Source organism: Ceratotherium simum, chromosome 35, assembly GCF_057802395.1.
Source record: "Ceratotherium simum simum isolate JZ-2026a chromosome 35, ASM5780239v1, whole genome shotgun sequence".
Taxonomy (NCBI): Eukaryota; Metazoa; Chordata; class Mammalia; order Perissodactyla; family Rhinocerotidae; genus Ceratotherium; species Ceratotherium simum.
The window spans coordinates 23276324-23292170 of NC_141934.1; positions in this window are offsets into that span (position 1 = coordinate 23276324).

A 15847-nucleotide genomic window follows, 5' to 3' on the forward strand; every position below is an offset into this window, starting at 1 on the left:
CAACTTCTGTTCACCGTGTTGTGATAAGCGGGACAAATGAACACAACTTTTTTACCCACAAAAACATTGACAAAAAATAAGTAGAATGATTTATACATCTTAACAAGAAAAAACAAAGCAAATCTGTAACTCTACAAAATGACACGGAGACCACAAGACTTAGGGAAGCACTTCCATTCTAAACTGGCTTATTTATAAAGGTACTCCAACTCAGGGATGTTGGCTATACCTTTGACGGTTAATCTCCTTACAATTCAGAAGTAGATGTTAAAATACTTGAACGTATCGTGGTATCTATTCAAGAAACACATTTCCACAATTCAGAAGAATGCAAAAACAGTATATATACCTAATTTATTAAATTTATATAGCAAAGCTAAATCATCAAAGTGACATCTTTAGCATCTTCCTGTGGCATTCCAGAGAAAATGTTTTAAAGTGTAATTGGATCACTCAAATGTGTAATACAGATATTTCCAAATTTTTTTTCTCCAAAGGATTGCTTTAGTGTCTGATTGAAATTTTGGACCACTTTTAATAACTGATACAACACTTCCCTTAAAATATATATATTTTTTTTTCCCCAAACTTTCATAACTTCTAAATCCAGGGCTTATTGTTGTTGATTTTTGAAACCTTCTCTTATCTTCCAGGCCTCTACTTTCTTTTGTATTCCTTAATATCAGTGAATCACTTTGTCCTGTTTTCTGTTTTGAAATTTTAGGCTGTTGGACCAAATCTTGATAAAGTGCCCTTCGGTTCTAACATCTTCGTCTTTATGGTTTGGCAAATAATCTCACCACCCCTTTTTGTCCAATCTCAAACACTCGGTAGATGGCCCAAAAGTAATTTTATGACATCTTACAAAGTTGAAATGAGGGTTGCATCAACTCAGATCCATTTTGCAATCCTTGGGAACATTAAAACTTTTCATTTCACAGGTGACCCACTTCTGCCAGCCTTTTTTCATCTTTCAACCCAGGGGATTCTTTCTCTTCTCCCTTGGCCTTGGTAGGTTCCCTCATTAGGATGGAAGGACAAGAGGCGGGACTGAGATCTATTTCCATATTTTGTCCAAAACCACAGCATTTGGCTTGTGCATAAATGTTTGTGATTTAAAATGTCCATCTGTTTTTCTAGGATTATTGGCATTCTCAATTCCTTATAGTCTGCGCCAACACTGGGAGGAATCAAGACAATTCAGCTTTTTGGAATTCTGCACTTGGAAACTGCCGCATACGAGGAGTCAGAAAAACCACAGACAGGAGTAGCTGGGTGGAAAAATAGCCGAGGCTGACTTTACAAGGCAGCATTAACCACTCTGTCTTAGTGTTTGGTGTGGTTTGGGGTGAATTGGTTATTATTGTTGTTTTTATTATTGCTAAAGTTGTGGCTTCTAGTCTGTCTAAAATTAGGTATCCACTTTTTCCTATGATTAAGTATATCCATCCATCTTTATTCATCTGAGCCAAATATTTTACAAATAGGGAGGCAGAATCATCAAGCTTTATGAAGGAATTGCTTAGCGCTACGGGGAAGAGAGATCGAGGCTGTGTGAGGTCAAAGGATGGACTCTATCGTTTTGACTGAAGGGAGCAGTCCAGTAATTGATTTCTCAGTCAGCACCCAGAAGAAAATAATCCTCAACTTCTCTCCTCCTCCCAACCCCATATGCCTGGTCAACCACCAGGCACTTTTCTTGTTCTTCAAATGTTTTCTGAAACATTATGGGGGCAGAAGGGCTATTTGAGCAGACTACACATTCTTGAATAGTCTCAAATTTACAAGTTTAACCTTTTCTGAAAATGAAGTAATAAATACTGTCACAGATATACACTGACAGGAATGAAATAAGAATTCCATGTTTACCAGACAACTTTAAACTAACATTCTATCATTGGACCATACTGCAGTTCTAATAAACCAGTTGGCTTTTTAAGAATCAATTTTGTTTTTATTATTTTCAGATTGAAACATTTCACTCACAATGAAGGGTACAAAAAAGAACACCACTGTCCACTGCACATTTTGCATATTTACTCCACATTTCTTTTTAATCAGGTTTATTGAGGGATAATTTATATACAGTATAATTTTGCATATGGTTTTTGGTGTGCAGGTTTTCTCATGCATCAATGTACAGTTTTTTTGGTGTACAGTTCTAGTTTTATGACTGTATGTAACAAACACATACAGTCATGTAACCACAACCACAATCAAGCTATAGAACAATTTTACCACCCTCAAAAGTTTCTACATAGCCAACCCCTCCCACTCCAGACCCTGAGGACACTGATCTATCTTCTGTCTCTATAGTTCTCCTTTTTCCAGAATGTCACATCAGTGGAATCCTACAGTATGCAGCCTTTTGAGCCTGGCTTCTTTCACTTAGCCTAATGCCTTTGAGATACATCCATGTTGCGTGTATCAATGGTCCATTTCTTTTTTATTATTATTATTATTATTATTATTATTGTGGTAAAAAACACATAACATTAAACTTACCATCTTAATCATTTTTAAGTGTACAGATCAGTAGTGTTAAGTGTTTTCACATTGTTGTGCAACAGATTTCTAGAACTTTTTCATCTTGCAACACTGAAACTCTATACCCACTAAACAGTAATTCTCCCATCCCCTCCCCTCAGCCCTTGGTAACCAGCTTTCTATTTTCTGTTTCTATGATTTTGACTATTTTAGATATTTCATGTGAGTAGAATCATCCAGTATTTGTCCTTTCATGACTGGCTTATTTCACTTAGCATAATTTCCTCAATTTTCATCCATGTTGTAGCATGTAACAGGATTTCCTTTTTTAAGGCTGCATAATATTCCATTGTGTGTATATGTATATATATATCACATTTTCTTTTTCCATTCATATGTTAATTGACATTTGGGTTGCTTCCACTTCTTCGCTATTGTGAATAATGCTGCTATGAACATGGATGTGCAAATATCTTTTCAAGATCCTGCTTTGAATTCTTTTGGATATATTCCAGAAGTGGGATTGCTGGATCCTATGTAATTCTATTTTAAATTTTTTTGGGGAACTCTATACTGTTTTCCATGATGGCTGCACCATTTACATTCCCACCAACAGTATATAAGAGTTCCAAGTTCTCCACATCCTCGCCAACACTTGTAATTTTCTCTTCTTTTGATGATGGCCATCCTGATGGGGGTGAGGTGATATCTCATGGTGGTTTTGGTTTGTGTTTCCCTGATATTAGTGATGTTCAGCATCTTTTGCCATGCTTATTGGCCATTTGTATATCTTCTTTGGAGAAGTGTCTATGCAAGCCCTTTGCCCATTTGTTAATTGGGTTATTTAGTTTTTTGTTGTTGAGTTGTAGACGTTCTTTATGTATTCTGGCTATTAACCCCTTATCAAATACATGATTTGCAACTATTTTCTCCCATTCCATAGGTTGCCTTTTCACTCTGTTGATTGTTTCCTTTGACACACAGAAATTTTTGAGTTTGATTTAGCCCCATTTGTCTATTTGGTTGTTGTTGTTGCCTGTGCTTTTGGTCTCATATCCAAGAAATCATTGCCAAATCCAATGTCTGAAAGTTTTCCCCCTATATTTTCTTCTAGGAGTTTAATAGTTTTAGGTTTTACATTTAGGTCTCTAATCCATTTTGAGTTAATTTTTGTATATGATGTGAGGTAAGGATCCAACTTCCATCTTTGCATGTGGATATCCAGTTTTCCCAACACCATTTGTTGAATAGATTGTCCTTTCCCCATTGTGTAGTCTTGGAACCCTTGTCAAAAATCATTTGGCCATATATGCAAGAGTTTATTTCAGTCCATTCCTTTTTATTGCTGACAAGTATTCCACAACGGAGATACCACAATTTCTTCATCTATTCACCAGTTGAAGTAATTTGGGTTTTTCCAGTTTTGGGCAATTACAAATAAAACCCCTATAAACATTCACATACAGGTTTTGTGTGAACCTTGCATTTTCATTTCTCTTGGGCACATACCTAGCAGTGAGATTTCTGGATTGTAGAGTGGATGTATGCTTAATTTTATAAGAAAGTGCCCAACTTTTTTCCTGATATTAGTGACTGCACATTTTGCATTCCCACCAACACTGTGTGAGACTTCCAGTTGCTCCACATACTCATGAAAGCTTGCTCTGGTCAGTTTTGCTTTCCTTTTCGTTTTTAGCTATTCTAGTAAGTGTGTGGTGGTATCTCATTGTGGTTTTATTAGTTGGCTTTTAATAAATCCCGTCATCTTGTAATGGCACACTTAAACTGTGTTTTAATCTTGGGGTGCCAAAAGCATTTGTTAAACATTAAATGAAGAAATTTGTTCTTCATTTTGCTGTAGACAAAGAGCCTCAAAAAAATGGAAGTGAGCTGGCCTCTTGGTACCATGCAGGGCACTGCCCTCTCCCCACCCCACACACACTTCTATTTCTGTTTCTGTATCGTAAACATGTTTTCATCGTCAGCCTCAGGACTTGCAGGTAGTTCTGCTTTCATTCCCCACTTATCGGCAGGCTGTTAGTGAATTCTTTTAAGGTCTGAACCGGCTTCCTTTTGCCCTGTCATGGAGTCAGGCATTTCTGCTACAGCTTGTTTCAAGGCATGTACCTTTTGTCAACCCAAATTTGTTGGAAAGAATGTGGAGACCAAAGAAAAGCAAATACAAGACTGGGTAAGCTTATGTCCAAAGCATCGACCTCACATTGTTGACGCATGTTTTTCTATACCCCATAGCAGGACCCATGGTTTGGTAGGTATGCATATATTTAGGAAGACAATGAAAAAATTGGAATGTCTTGGAAATTTCAGAGTTATCACGGCCATAGTTACGAAAAATCTGGATGGAACAAATCCTAATTCCAAATTCCCAGATTCCCCATCTCTACATTATTGTCAATTTATTAGGCAGAAAAAAGATGGCCTGATGAGCAAAGATGAAGTCAACCTAGGTCTGTTTGGACAAGACTCAAATTGATGGCTCTTTTTTATGGAGATCATTTGTGAATTCCTTAACACAAATAATGCAAGTCCTTCCGATCCGAATTCAGCCACAGTTTTCCCTCAGAAAACTTTATTATCCAGCTTACTACAGCTGGATAATAAAATATCATTCGTAGTTGAACTTCTGTCCTCTCCCAAAGCGAATCGACCTAAAAGTTTCCTCTTACAGTGTTCTCTGCAAGACATAAGAAGCTGGTAATTCTAACAGTTTCTGGGAAGGAGGAAGGAAGGAGAGTCACTCTTCAATCTATTGTGTTACTTTTCAGTTAAAAGTTAATTAATTTTTCAGTTAACCACAACAATAAAACAAATTTTAAAAACATATGTTCCCTCTGTTAATCATCATGTTCCTATGTTCCATTAGGGGGAGCATTTGGAAAATAGGCAAAAATCCTTCCCTCCTGCCAGCCTCGCCCAACGTCTGCTTGAACTAGACTTGAAAGCAAATTTAAAAACTTGTGAACATTTTTCAAGTCTAAAAAAAATTAGAATCAAACAAGTACTGTAGTCTTCTACGGTTGTACTATGAGAAGTGTTTACTTTGAGGAATTAGTGAGAATACATCTCACTGTTCTTAAAATTTTTTAAAGGGATGGTACAGAGGGAGACCAGTGCCTGCCAGGGTAACTTCTATTGGTCGTTGGTCCCCATGATTTGGAGGTTGGCCCTCAGTTTTGACATTTCAGAAACAAAGTCTTTCCAGATCAGCCCAGGATTACTGGGTCACGGTAAGCAGATCTTCCAGAGATTAAGAGCTGTCCATTTATTGCTCCTACTTATCCTTCAAATTTCACCTCCTCCAGGAGGCCCTCCTGCCCTGACCCATCCACAGGTAGACCCTCACAAATTTTGGCAAGACTGGTCTGAGTTAATTCTGTTCCATCCCTTTTTAGCTGGGTGACTTTGAGGAAGTTACTAAACCTCTCTGATAAAATCCATCATACTCATGTTTCCAATTAAAATCAAGACTAGAGGGGTTTTACTTAACCATATCGATCTTACATATGTATTTCTTTTCTCTCACACCATAAAGCTTGGTTCTCAACAATTCCAAGATAATTTGTATTGGCTTTATCTCAAAGTACACACTTAGCATAGTAATAAGTCTGAATAACAACAGCATTACTGTCACCAAACACATGATTATTAAAAAACATGATAAGATTTTTTTTTAGCTGCACACTTTCATTTAATCCCTGTTCTTGGCATGATGCCTCACCTCCACCCTTTTTTCTCTGACTGCTGTCTCTGAAACTAGAACTGCTCTGTTTCAAGCTCTCCAAAGAATAAACACCTAATCTGCAGCTATTGGGGCAAGGAGTCACAGGAGAGGAATCTGGCAGTAATAGTTTCTAGTATATATGTACAATTAATGATCCGTTTCCAGTCCCTCCCTCTCACCCCAGGCACCTGGGACCTTCCACTCCTGAGCCTTACTGCAGCTCAGCCGCTCCAGCTGGCTTGCTCCTCGTTGACATCTCCTTCTGCAAGACCTAGAGTTTCTCCACTCAGCTAAATCATCCATCCTCTATCTTCCAACAAGGATTTGACATCTCTCATGAGCAGTCATCTTATCTCTCATTCTCTGTGAGTTTAGACCTTTCTGACTCCTTTTCTATCATTTTAGTGTTTCAGGAGACAGCGGCGATAACCGCGTGGGTTCCATCCGCCGTGTTTCTATATGCTTCATGCAAACGTTTTCCATATCAGGCGTAGAGAGTAGTATAGTGAAGTGATTAAAAGCACACGTTCTGGAGCCACGGCGTTTGGGTTCAGATCCCTAGTTCTGCCACTTGCTAGCTGTGTAACCTCGGGCACGCTCTCTGTGCTCAGATTCCTCACTTATAAAATGGGGATAATAGTGGTACCTATGGCAAACAGGTACATGCCTGTGTGTGTGGCATGGCGCTGGGAACTTATTAAGCACTCCAAAGGCTTAAAAATGTTATTAAAGAAAGGACACAGGGTTCCTTAATTGGAAAGGACAAAATGACATTGATTAATTCTTCCTAAATTTTCTTGAAGTTGGCTGTATTTTCCTCAGGGAGTAGCCGTTCTGAATCTTGCAGTTTCACTTTCTCCCTGCAGGTGGCAGCCTTGGTCACCAAAACTTTGTTCCTCACACAGGGCTGACCCTGAGGGGAAAGCAAACTATCTTTATTCTTTCATTGGATCTATCATTCATTCAACAAACATTTACTGAGCACCTACTATGTGCCAGGAACCAGGGGAACAGCTGTGGTCAAGCACACATTCTTGATACCTTCTCTGAACTTACAGTTTGCAACAGCTGTAGAAAATTCGAAGAAGCTAAGAGGACCTCCCAAAAAAACTTTCCATGTGGATGTACGACTATGAAGCACAAGTCCTAACTGGACTTGTCCTGACTCAGAGAGAGAATGCACTCTTGAGCAAAAATGACGCTGTAAAGGACATTACTTAACACCAATTATTTTCCAGGCCTATTTGCTCTTCAAAGGAGGTTTTCATCAGCTCCACACTCAGAGAAAAGGGTTGGGAGACTAGGGGGCATTGAGATCGTCCCCAGTGCAGAAAGGGGGTGTTGGGGTGTTGGATTGGGTGGACGGGAGGATTAGGAATTATAGGCCAGAGATAACAACTCTCAAAATGTACCCGAATTTTTAAGCCAAATATCTCCTTTTTGAGAAAAACTATCCACAATTTGGATATAAGGCCGAGAGACGGCAGCGTAGTTCTTTCCATGTCACCTAGGACGTTGTTTAACAAGCCCACTCAAGGATTAATTCTCTAGCAGAGGTCTGCAAACTTTTTCTGTCAAGGTCCAAGATAGTAAATCTTTTAGGCTTTCAGGCTCTATGCGGTCTGTCAGCTATTGAACTCTGTCGTCACAGTGCTCCGTGGCTGTAGGGCAAGAGCAGCCTCAGACAACATGTGAAGGAACTGGCGTGGCTGTGTTCCAATAAGACTTTATTCCAAACACAAGCAGCGGGGCCACATTTAGCCCACTGGCCATATATGTGGTCCAAGGAATGTATCTTTGTTCACCCAGCTATTTACTATTGATTAAAGGCTCAGATTTTTGTCTGGTAGAGTTTCAAATTAATCCTCTCCAGTACAAAAAAGAACCTTGAAGCTTATAGTTTTTATTAAGCTGTGGAGATTAACCAGTTTTCTATCTAAGTTTCCTACTTCCTCAAGGAGCTACTTCCTCTAAATGCTCTCTCAACCAGCTTTACCATCTTACTGTTTCCTCTTTAACAAGTTGAATACGTTTTTGACATGTGCTCATTCTTTATTTGAGTGAGTCATGTTTTAGCTTTTTGACGTTGTTATTTGTTATGCTTTTGTTGTTCCCTAGTAATTAGCAGTAAAACCCATTAACTAGGAGCCCTGCGTTACCATGGAGGGTAGCAAAGACAGCAGGATGTGTATCCCATTCTGTTGTCAAACTCAGAGGAGAGAAACCCCCTGTGGTGGGGACAGAGTTTTGTGCCTTTGGCAAGAAACAAACAGAAAAGCCCATATAATTTCCCCCCAAATTCCCCTCCCTTGAGCCCAAATAAGGCATAATTCTTTGCATTTCCAAACATAGACTTAGGGAGAAATCGTTCTATCTTATCCGGTCTCAGAGTGGATCTCTAGGATTTCACTCCCACATTTCAGTCCTGAACTCCTGGCCTCCTCAAATCCATTTTTTAAAGCAAGCCCCTCACCAAGGCATTATGGACTGCATGTGTGTCCCTCGAAATTCATATGTTGAAGCCCTAACCCTCAATGTGACTGCAATTGGAGACACAGTTTTTAGGAGGTAATTAAAGTAAAATGAGGTCACAAGGATGGGGCTCTAACCCAATAGGACTGTGGACTTATAGGAAGAGGAAGCCATGTAGGACACAGTAAGACGGTAGCTCTCTGCAAGCCAGAAAGAGGGCTCTCCCCAGAACCCAACCCTGTTGGCACCTTGACCTCAGATGTCCAGCCTCCAGAACTAAGAGAAAATAAATTTCTGTTGTTTCAGCCACCCAGTTTTATGGTGTTTTGTTATGGCAGCCTGACCTAAGACATCACCAAACATATTCTCAGCCCAAGACATTTGCACCTCTGCCTGGAATGCCCTTCCTCCAGAACTTTGGATGGCTGGCTGTTTGTCTCAAATTTTGGTTTAGGTCTCAGATCAAATGACACCTTTTCAGAGAGGCCTTCTCTGCCCACCCTCCTGTAGGACCCCCACTCCAGTCATCACCCTGATCACTGGTGAGACTGGGTATCTCTTCATATGTCCATTGGGCATTTGGGTTTTCTCTTCTGAAATGCCCTTGTTAAAAGATAAACTAAGGCATGTTAAAAAATTTTAAGAGTTTATTTGAGCAAAAATTGATTCGAATCAGGCAGTGCCAAACCGGAAGTGGTCAGGAGCGCTCCACCAACAGGAGCTAGGGGCAAGATTTTCATAGAGAACACCCGGAAGCAAAGCAAGGAAATTATCTGATTGGCTGTAGCTTAAGTGGTTGCCTTAGATGGGAAAGCCTGTGACTGGTTATCCCTGGGTTTTGATTTCTTAACCCTGAGACGTTTATAGGCTCAGCTTTTAGTTTGCTTGCATAAGCTGCTAGGGCTTTAAAGCCACCTCAGTCTAATGGCCTTCTTGTTTAATTAACTTAACACCCTGTGGCCATTTTTTATATTTTTCTACTGAGTTGTTTCTTTTTCTTTATTAATGTGAATAAGTTCTTTATGTGCTCTGGATGCTAATGCTTTTTTGGCTTTATGCATTACAAATATCTTCTCTCAGGCTGTGGTTTATCTTTTTATTTAAATATATTTTTAATGGTGTCTTTTGTTGTGCCGAAACTCTAACCTTTAAAAATTTTTTTTTTTTTTTGGTGAGGAAGATTGGCCCTGAGCTAACGTCTGTGCCAGTCTTCCTCTACTTTGTACATTGGACACCGCCACAGCATGGCTTGATGAGCGGTGTGTAGGTCCACACCTGGGATCCAAACCTTCGAACCCTGGAGCACTGAAGTGGAGCACGTGAACTTAACCACTATGCTACCAGACCGGCCCCTAAAAAGTTTTTATTGTGGTAAAAAATGCATAACATAAAATTTAAGACACCATTTTTTTTTTTATTAATTTTTTTTAATTGAGGTAACATTGGTTTTAAGACACCATTTTTAAATGTACAGTTCAGTGGTATTAAGTACATTCACGTTGTTGTGCAACCATCACTACCATCAATCTCCAGAACTCTTTTCATCTTGCAAAACTGAAACCCTGTACCCATTAAACACTAACGCCTTGTTCCCCTGCCCTCCAGCCTCTGGCAACCACCATTCTACTTTCTTCTCTGTGAATTTGACTCCTCTATGTAACTCATATAAATAGAATCATACAGTATTCACCTTTTTGTGTCTGGCTTATTTCACTTAACGTAATGTCCTCAAAATTCATCCATGTTGTAGCATGTGACAGAATTTCCTTCCTTTTTAAGGCTGAATAATATTCCATCATATGTATATATCACACTTTGTTTATCAATTCATCCATCAATGGACACTTGGGTTGCTTCCACCTTTCCACCATTGTGAATAATGCTGTTATGAACATGGTTGTACAAATATCTGTTTGAGTCCCTGCTTGCAATTCTTTTGGGTGTATACTCAGAAATGGATCATATAGTATGTTTCTAGGTGTTTTTGAGGAAACACCATTCTTATTTCCACAAAATCTGCATTATTTTACATTCCCACCAACAGTGCACAAGAGCTCCAATTTTTCCACGTCTTTGGTAACTTGTTATTTTCTGATTTTTTTTTTTAATAGTAACCACCCTAATGGATGTGAGCAGGTATCTCTTTGTGATTTTGATTTGCATCTCCCTAATGATTAGTGATGTTGGGCACCTTTTCCTATGTTTATTGGCTATTTGTATATCTTCTGTGGAGAAATGTCTATTCAAGTCCTTTGCCCATATTTTAATTTTTTGTTTATTGCAGTAACATTGGTTTATAACATTGTAAAAATTTCAGGTGTACATCATTGTACTTCTATTTCTGCATGGACCACATCATGTTCACCACCAAAATACTAATTACAACCCATCACCACACACATGCACCGAATTATCCCTTTCACCCTCCTCCCTCCCCCCTCCCCTCTGGCAACCACCAATCCAATCTCTGTCCCTATGTATCCGTCCATTGTTGTCACTATCTACTACTTAATGAAGGAAATCATACGGTATTTGACCTTCTCCCTCTGACTTATTTCACTTTGCATTATATGCTCAATGTCCATCCATGTTGTCACAAATGGCTGGATTTCGTCGTTTCTTATGGCTGAGTAGTATTCCATTGTGTATATATACCACAGCTTCTTTATCCATTCGTCCCTTGATGGGCACTTAGCTTTGCCCATATTTTAATCTTTTTTGTGTGTGTGTGTTGCTGAGTTGTAGGAGTTCCAGATATATTCTGGATATAAACCCCTTATCAGAGATATTATTTGTGTATATTTTCTCCCACTCCAAAGGGTTGCCTTTTTACTCTGTTGATAGTGTTCTTTAATGAATAGAAGTTTTAAATTTTAACATAGTCCAATTTATCTATTTTTTCTTTTGTTGCTTGTGCTTTTGGTGTCATAGCCACGAAATGATTGCCAAATCCAATGAAATGAAGTTTTTCCCCTATATTTTCTTCTAAGAGTTTTATAGTTTAACTCTCATATATAGGTCTTTGATTCATTTTGAAGAACTTTTAACTTTTAATGTAGTAAAACTGATTAAAATTTTCCTTAACAGCTTGTACATTTTTATATATGATTAAAGCCATCATTTCTTATCCCAATAGTCTATATTTTCTTCTGAAAGCATTAAAGATTTGCTTTTAACCCCTGGAATGTACTCTTGTGTATGGTGTGAGTTAGGGATCCAATTTAATTTTTTTTCCCAGAGGCATAACCAATGTCCTCACAGCATTTTTAAAATTTAATTTTTTCCCACTAATCTGTAATATTACCTCAGCTTCCTCTCAAGTTTCCATATAGGCATGAATTTCTTCTCCTGCTTAATATTTACTTAGCTGAGACTTCAAAAACTCATTTCCTTTTCATATCTGTCTGATCTGTCTACTAAGATCATAGTTTTAGCTTTAAAAAAATCTCTGCCTTCCTCCAGTTTAGTCAGCCGGTCTTCCTTTATTTGTCTTTCACTCTTCCACTGGTTCTGTTCTGGTAGCATGACATAAGCATTTTTTTTTAATTGAGGTATATTTGACATAAAACATTATATTAGTTTTAGATGTACAACAAAATGATTGGATATTTGTATATATTGTGAAATGATCACCACAATAAGTCTAGTTAACATCTGTCACAATACATAATTACAAAAAAAATTTTTTTATTGTGATGAGGACTTTCAAGATTTACTCTCTTGGCAACTTTCAAATATGCATGACAGCAACGTATTTTTAAAAACAACCTTGTGGGGCCGGCCCGGTGGCGCAAGCGGTTAAGTGCGCACGCTCTGCTGCGGCGGCCCAGGGTTTGCTGGTTCGGATCCCGGGCGCGCACCGACGCCCTGCTTGGCAAGCCATGCTGTGGCGGCGTCCCCTATAAAGTGGAGGAAGATGGGCACAGATGTTAGCCCAGGGCCGTCTTCCTCAGCAAAAAAAGAGGAGGATTGGCGGATGTTAGCACAGGGCTGATCTCCTCACAAAAAAAAAACAAAAAACAAAAACAACCTTGTTCCTTCTTGATTTCCTGAGCAAACCTGTTTCCCAGAGACAAAGTCTCGTAGGCATAAGCTTCATTAACTGCCTTCTTAGCTTTTAGGTTTTCATCAGCTTTCTCTACCTCAACACACAAAGAAGCATATCTCTTATAGAATAAAGACCCTCTTCTTTTCATTTGCCTTCATTAATAAAATATATCCGCATTCTTCAGCTAAAGTCAAAGTCTGGGATCCCCAAATCCGTAAGCCATGATAGAGGCTTATGCAATTAACAAATCAGAGCCAACTGAGAGCCCAGTGGTAGGGTGAGCCTTACCAGCATGTGACAAGCCAACTGGAGTCAAGAGATCAGCCCCTCCACGGGTCCTGCTTCTGACCACGAGTGAAGCTCAGAACGACTTACAGAAGAAGATTTGAGGCTGGCAACTTTGTGGCATCCGCCTACACCCTGTGTTCATGCTGTAAAAACACTACAACCCCACAAACAAGAGCTCTGTTAACCCTTTAGAATTTAGCTGCCTTTTCTGTTCGAAATCCAGACTAAAGCTTTGCTGAAAGGCGTAATACAAGAAGCAAAAATCTTCTACCCACCAGAGCCTAAACGTTTGTAAGCTAAAGCTCTGTCGTCTTTAAGGTAAGCCTTCCCTGGGACAGAAAGGCTTTTTCCCAATAACCTAATCCCTGTCCCAACCACCTGCTGAGGTCAAAGCCGTGCTCACACAGGTGAGGTCAAGGCCTGCCCCAGAGGTCCTTATATTCAGGCCCCTGCCAGTTAGGATCTTGCTGAACACCTGTAGCTGTCACAAACTCCCCGGGTCAAAAACCCACTTGACTCATAATTACCTTTAAGCCTAGAGCCCTGATTGCACTAGAAACTTGATCTCCAAGTGCTATTTTAGCCCCCAAATGTCAGTCCTGCCTCTCCAAGTTTTCTGAAGAGAAAATTAACACGTTGGGGTTTATGAGGTGATAATTAATTACCCCCTTCTCGGCCTTTCCAAATTCTAAACCCCCTGAGAAGTAGACGCTTGCATCAGGCAGCTGGAGCTCAAAGGATCAGTTTTATTGATCAGGCCGATTGGAGAACACAGCTTCGTTGTGCACACAATCCCCTCTGGATTATTTTGATTTCCCCGGTCATAGGCTGGGTTACTGCAGGCCTTCTCCAGAGGGACAGGCTCCCCACAGTGGAAGCGGAGACAGGAGTGTCTAAAGGTCAGGCCACTGCAAGAAAGAAAAAAGAGCAAGAGACTGGGCAACGTGCTCAGCACCTTCTCCTGACCCACTAACCAGACCCACTCCTCATCTCAAGGAGGTACAGAGGAAGAGGGCAGAAGTTTCCTTCAGTAGTTCTACTCACAGTGGTAGTTCCCTCTTGTCTATGTACATAAGCAGAGGGTAAGTTCCCTTCTAACAGCTGTCTTTGGTTTGGGGACTTATTCTTGATTCAATAATTGTAGCCATGGTACCTGGATCACATGATGGGTTTGTCAGGATTCACTGCTTTGCAAGCCAAACTCAAATTGGCTTAAGCAAAATAGGGAATTAATGTGAGTTCAGAGACTGATCTTCCTTCAGGCAAAGCTGGATTCAAGGGTGTGGTTGATACCATGAGGCTTCTGTACTTTACCATCTCTAGGCTCTGCTTCTCTCTGTCTTGCCTTCATTTTCTTTTCTCTTTTTCTTTTTTTTTTGTGAGGAAGATCAGTCCTGAGCTAACATCCATGCCGATCCTCCTCTTTTTGCTGAGGAAGACTGGCCCTGGGCTAACATGCATGCCCATCTTCCTCTACTTTATATGGGATGCCACCCCAGCATGGCTCGACAAGCGACGTGACGGTGCGCGCCCAGGATCCAACCAGGGCCGCCCGCCAGCAGCGCAGCGCCCACACTTAACCACTCCGCCAGGGGGGCCAGCCCCATTGCCTTCATTTTCAGGCTGGCTCTTCCCAAGGAGTGGCAAAGACAGCCACCAGTTGGAGTGCAGTTCCAAGGTTGCATTCCAACAGCTTAGAAACTCAGGTGAGAATTTCTCCTTCTTAAGACTTTCAACAAAATCCTGCAATGGAGTTTCATTGGCCTAGCTTGAGTTATGCGCCTTCTCTCTGGACCAATCACTGTGAATAAGAGAATGCAATGCTCTGATTGGCCAGACCGGGGTCACATGTCCACCTATGAGCTAGTTCTACCCAAACTGCATGAACCAATAGGGTGAGGAATTATTCCTCCAAGGAAAATCAAAATACTATTATCGGAGAAGGGGGGCAGGGATGGATTCTAGGCGGGAAAACATGACCATCACACACAATGCAAAGCAAGATAAGTTCAATGGAAAGAACAGCCTATGGCGAGTTCCTTCAAAGGGGCTTTCCAGGCAGGCAGCAGCAGTCTCCGGGACACCTCTCCAGTTCAGCCCAGCTCCACCCATGAACTTCATATGGGATGAACACGTGACTCGCCCCCCTTTCCTCAGCTGTAAAATAAGTGCTTGTTCTATGTGATCTCTCAGCTTCTCTTAATCAACAGCATTCACTTAATATTTAGCACCCATTTATAGGCCAGGCACTGTTCTGGACACTTGAGATCAAGTAGTGAATAGAATACACAAAATCCCCTGATTTTATGGAATTTACATTTCAGTCAGGGAGGAGACAAACAATAAATGAAATAATAAGTCCTAGGTCCTATGAAGAAAAATGCAGACAACTCTGTTGGGTGGTTGTGTGTTTAAATAGGTAGTCAGAGCAGATGAAGTGGGGAATGCATGTGGTAAGTGCTCAGTTTATGTTATCTATCGTTCTCACTCTCATTACTATTCTTATTATCGTTATTATTTTATTTTTTATTATAATTATAATATTATTTATTATTTTATCATTATTACTGGCATATTAAAAGCATTTGGTGAGCCCTTGGTGTCTCCAGCATTAAGGACCCTCAGCTTAGCATATAAAGCCCTCTGCAGTAGGTCTTAAACTATTTTTTTAATTGAGATATAATTCACTACCATAACATTCACCCTTTTAAAGTGTACAGTTCAATGTTTTCTAGTATATTTATAAGGTTGTGCAACTATCACCATTATCTAATTCCAGAACATTTTCATTACTCCCCAAAAAACCCCAC